Consider the following 6,000-nt stretch of genomic DNA (forward strand, 5'->3'; position numbering starts at 1 on the left):
GGTGGGACCGATTACTCAAACTCGGTGGGACCGATTTTGGTAATAAGTTAACCAGAGAGTTTGCATTGTAATCTCGGTATGACCATTGCTCAAACTCGGTAAGACCGACTTTGATAATGGACATACACAGAGAGATTACAATCCCATCTCGGTGAGACCGAGATCCCTATCGGTGAGACCGATTTGCCTAGGGTTTGTGGGAGTGGCTATGACATCTGAACTCGGTGGCGCCGGATAGAAAGAATCGGTGTGACTGATTTTGGCTTTAGGTTTAGGTCATATGTGGATGTGAGAAAGTAGTTGAGGGTTTTGGAGCATATCACTAAGCACATGAAGCAAGAGGCTCATTAAGCAACACCTCGTCCCTCCTTGATAGTATTGGCTTTTCCTATAGACTCAATGTGATCTTGGATCACTAAAATGTAAAATGAAGAGTCTTGAGTTTTAGCCACTCCCTAGTCCTTAGCATCTTGAAGGAGTTCCACATCCTTTAGTCCATGCCACTTCATTGTTGAACTTTTCTGAAATATACTAGATAAAAGTGTTAGTCCAACAAGAGATATGTTGACATTAATTACCAAAACCACCTAGGGAGCACTTGTGCTTTCAGGATCCTCCGGAAAGAAGGCGTGTACTCAAGTCATAGCTGATCCTCCTTTTTCAAGTGGCTTCTTTCTCAGAATGGTGTGACCATTGAACCTTGAGAAACTTGATGTTATGGCGTCGAGTGGTACGCTCGGCTTGATCAAGGATACACACGGGATATTCCCAATATGTGCGGTTATCTTGGAGATCAAGCGTTTCGTGGTCCACTCCACAGATAGGATCCGAGAAGCAAAGCCTAAGTTGAGAAACGTGGAAGACATCGTGGACTCTGGAGAGGTGCGGAGGTAGTTCCAATTGGTAGGCAACTTCTCCTCGTTTGGCAAGAATGCGAAAGGGTCCAATGTAGCGAGGAGCTAATTTGCCTTTGATATCGAAACGTTGGGTTCCCTTCAGAGGAGTAACCCCAAGGTAAGCCTTCTCGTCAACCTCAAAAGTCATAGCCTTATGTTTTCGATCCTACTTGCTCTTTTGACGAGATTGGGTTGTTTTCAACTTTTCACGAACAATGCGAACTTGCTCTTCGTCTTCCTGGATCATATCCGGGCCAAAGAATTGTCTTTCCCTGGTTTCTGACCAGTTGAGAGGTGTTCGACACCTTCGTCCATAGAGAACTTCAAAAGGAGCTTTGCCCAAGCTAGATTGATAGCTATTGTTATAAGAAAATTTGGCAAATGGAAGGCATTTCTCCCAATCCATTCCAAATGAGATAACATAAGCTCAAAGCATGTCTTCTAGAATTTGATTGACGCGTTCTACTTGACCACTTGATTGAGGGTGGAAGGCGGTGCTAAAGGAGAGACGACTTCCCATAGCATTTTGGAAACTTTCCCAAAATCGAGAGGTGAAGAGACTTCCACGATCCGAGTTAATTTCCAATGGAACACCATGGAGAGACACTATTCGGGAGATATACAAATCTGCGAGCTGAGTAGCGGTTATACTCTCGCGAACAGGCAAGAAATGGGCCACTTTGGAAAGACGACTGATAACAATGAAGATAGCATTTTTCCCTCTTTTGGTCTTGGGGAAACCGGTAATCAAATCCATACCGATTTTGTCCCATTTACATTCAAGAATAGCTAAATGTTGAAGGGAGCCAGTAGGCCGTTGATGCTTTGCTTTAAGACGACGATAGACGTCACAATTAGCAACAAACTAAGCAATGTCTCTTTTCATCCTAGTCCACCAGAACCTCTGGCGTAGATCCTGATACATCTTGGTACTACCGGGATGAATGGTGAGAGGAGATTCATGAGCCTCCTTAAGGATCAATTGCCATAGTTGTCGCTTCTTGTGAACCACCAATCGGTTTCCAAAGTGCACGACTGATGGCTACTACACAACCTTCTTCTTGTAGACGTTGTTGGGCCTGCAAGTGCACAGGTTTGTAGGACAATAGCAAATTTCCCTCAAGTGGATGACCTAAGGTTTATCAATCCGTAGGAGGCGTATGATGAAGATGGTCTCTTTCAAAAAATCCTACAACCAAATAACAAAGTCTCTTGTGTCCCCAACACACCCAATACAATGGCAAATTGTATAGGTGCACTAGTTCGGCGAAGAGATGGTGATACAAGTGCAAAATAAATAGTAGATATAGGTTTTTGTAATCTGAAAATATAAAAACAGCAAGGTAACTAATGATAAAAGTGAGTGTAAACGGTATTGCAATGATAGGAAACAAGGCCTAAGGTTCATACTTTCACTAGTGCAAGTTCTCTCAACAATAACAACATAGATAGATCATATAACAATCCCTCAACATGCAACAAAGAGTCACTCCAAAGCAACTAATAGCGGAGAACAAACGAAGAGATTATGGTAGGGTACGAAACCACCTCAAAGTTATCCTTTCTGTTCTATCTATTCAAGAGTTCGTAGTAAAATAACATGAAGCTATTCTTTCCGCTCAATCTATCATAGAGTTCATACTAGAATAACACCTTAAGACACAAATCAACCAAAACCCTAATGTCACCTAAATACTCCATTGTCACCTCAAGTATCCGTGGGCATGATTATACGATATGCATCACACAATCACATATTCATCTATTCAACCAACACAAAAGTACTTCAAAGAGTGGCCCGAAGTTTCTAGCGGAGAATCAAGAAAATGTGTGCCAACCCCTATGCATAGGTTCATGGGAGGAAGCCGCAAGTTGGTCACCAAAACATACATCAAGTGGCACGTGATATCCCATTGTCACCACAGATAAACACGGCAAGACATACATCAAGTGTTCTCAAATCAAAGACTCAATCCGATAAGATAACTTCAAGAGGAAACTCAATTCATCACAAGAGAGGAGAGGGGAAGAAACATCATAAGATCCAACTATAATAGCAAAGCTCGCGATACATCAAGATCATGCCATAGAGAGAACACGAGAGATAGAGAGAGATCAAACACATAGCTACTGGTATATACCCTCAGCCCCGAGGGTGAACTACTCCCTCCTCGTCATGGATAGCACCGGGATGATGAAGATGGCCACCGGTGATGGGTTCCCCCCTCTGGCAGGGTGCCGGAACGGGCTCCCGAGAGGTTTTTGGTGGCTACAGAGGCTTGTGGTGGCGGAACTCCCGATCTATCTTCTCCATCAATGTTTTTAGGGTACATGGGACTATATAGGCGAAAGAAGTTGGTCGGGAGGTGCTCGAGGGGCCCATGAGACAGGGGGGCGCGCCCAGTAGGGGGGGGCGCCCTCCTATCTCCTGGCCTCCTTGAGGCTCTTCTGACATGAACTCCAAGTCTCCTGGGTGATATTCTTCCAAAAAATCACGCTGCGAAAGGTTTCATTTCGTTTGGACTCCGTTTGATATTCGTTTTCTTCGAAATACTAAAACAAGCAATAAAACAGCAATATGGGATGGGCCTCCGATTAATAGGTTAGTCCAAAAAGTAATATAAAAGTGTATGATAAAGCCCATAATCATTCAAAACAGATAATATAATAGCATGGAACAATCAAAAATTATAGATACATTGGAGACGTATCAAGCATCCCCAATCTTAATTCTTCCTCGTCCTCGAGTAGGTAAATGATAAAAACAGAATTTTTGATGTGAAATACTACCTAGCATAATTCTCAATGTAATTTCTCTTTATTGTGGCATGAATGTTCAGATCCAAATGATTCAAAATAAAAGTTCATATTGACATAAGAAATAGTAACACTTCAAGCATGCTAATAAAAGCAATCATGTCTTCTCAAAATAACATGGCTAAAGAAAGTTCATCCCTACAAAATCATATGGTTAGGCTATGCTTCATTTTCGTCACACAAAGATGTTCCCAACTTCTATACCCCCGATGACAAGCCAAGCAATTGTTTCATACTTAAATAATCTCAAACTTTTTAAACCTTCACGCAATACATGAGCGTGAGCCATGTATATAGCACTATGGGTGGAATAGAATATAAAGATGGGGGTTGTGTGGAGAAGACAAAAAAGGAGAAAGTCTCACATTGACGAGGATAATCAACGGGCTATGGAGATGCCCATCAATTGATGTCAACATGAGGAGTAGGGATTGCCATGCAACAGATGCACTAGAGCTATAAATGAATGCTCAACAAAAGAAAACTAGTGGGTGTGCATCCAACTTGCTTGCTCACGAAGACCTAGGAATTTGAGGAAGCCCATTGTAGGAATATACAAGCCAAGTTCTATAATGAAAAATTCCCACTAGTATGAAAAAGACAACCTATGAGGCTCATTATATGAAAAACATGGTGCTACTTTGAAGCACAAGTGTGGAAAAAGAGATAGTAAAATTGCCCTTTTTATTTTTTTCTTTTTTTTCTTTTTCTTTTCTTTTTCTTTTCTTTTTTTCTTTTTCTTTTTTTGGGCCTTTTTTTTCTTTTGGCCTCTCTTCTTTTTCTTTTATTTTTGGGCAATGCTCTAATAATGATGATCATCACACTTTCATTGATTACAACATATGAATTACAACTTGAAACTAGAACAAGATATGACTCTATATGAATGCCTCCGGCGGTGTACCGGGATGGTGCAATGAATCAAGAGTGACATGTATGAAAAATTATGCATGGTGGATTTGCCACAAACACGATGTCAACTACATGATCATGCAATGGCAATATGACAAAAGTAAAGTATGTCATAATGATAATCAATGGAACGGTGGAAAGTTGCATGGCAATATATCTCAGAATGGATATGGAAATGCCATAAATAGGTAGGTATGGTGGCTGTTTTGAGGAAGATATAAGGAGGTTTATGTGTGATAGAGCGTATCGTATCACGGGGTTTGGATGCACCGGTGAAGTTTGCACCAACTCTCAAAGTGAGAAAGGGCAATGCACAGTACCGAAGAGGCTAGCAATGGTGGAAAGGTAAAAGTGTGTATAATCCATGGACTCAACATTAGTCAAAAGAACTCATATACTTATTGCAAAAATTTAGAAGTCATCAAAAATCAAGCACTACGCACATGCTCCTAGAGGGATAGATTGGTAGGAAAAGACCATCGCTCATCCCCGACCGCCACTCATAAGGATGCACAAGCCAGGTACACTTAATGTTTCAAATTTGTTACACAACTTTAACCATACGTGCATGCTACGGGACTTGCTAACTTGAACACAAGTATTCTTTAAATTCATAATCACCCAACTAGCATGACTTTAATATCACTACCTCCATATCTCAAAACAATTATCAAGTATCAAATTGATCATAGCATCCAATTTACTTCCTATGATAGTTTTCATTCAAATTACCATGCTGTTTAAGACTCTCAAAATAATATAAGTGAAGCACTAGAGAAAACGACAAACTACTCCAACAAGATATAAGTGAAGATCAATGAGTAGCTAAATAATTATGTAACTATATGAAGACTCTCTCTCATTTAACAATTTCAGATCTTGGTATTGTATTCAAACAGCAAGCAAAACAAAATAAAATGACATTGCAAGGATAGCACAACTCACGTGAAGAAGCAAAAACTTAGGCTCAACCGATACTAACCGGTAGTTGTTGAAGAAGAAAGGTAGGATGCCTACCGGGGCATCCCCAAGCTTAGATGCTCGAGACTTCTTGAAATATTATCTTGGGGTGCCTTGGGCATCCCCAAGCTTGAACTTTCGTGTCTCCTTAATTCCTCTCATATCATGGTTTCTCTTTTTATCAAAAGCTTCATCCACACCAAACTCAACAAGAACTCGTGAGATAGGTTAGTATAAACCAATGCAAAACCTTATCATTTTCTACTGTACCAAATCACTTAAATTATTATTCAACATTCCATACTAAATGCCTGTGCATATTTAATACTCCTATCCTCAAATAGAATCATTAAACAAGCAAACATATGCAAACAATGCAACCATAACAGCAATCTGCCAAAACAGTATAGTCTGT

This window comes from Triticum dicoccoides, chromosome 1B (assembly GCF_002162155.2).
Source record: "Triticum dicoccoides isolate Atlit2015 ecotype Zavitan chromosome 1B, WEW_v2.0, whole genome shotgun sequence".
NCBI lineage: Eukaryota > Viridiplantae > Streptophyta > Magnoliopsida > Poales > Poaceae > Triticum > Triticum dicoccoides.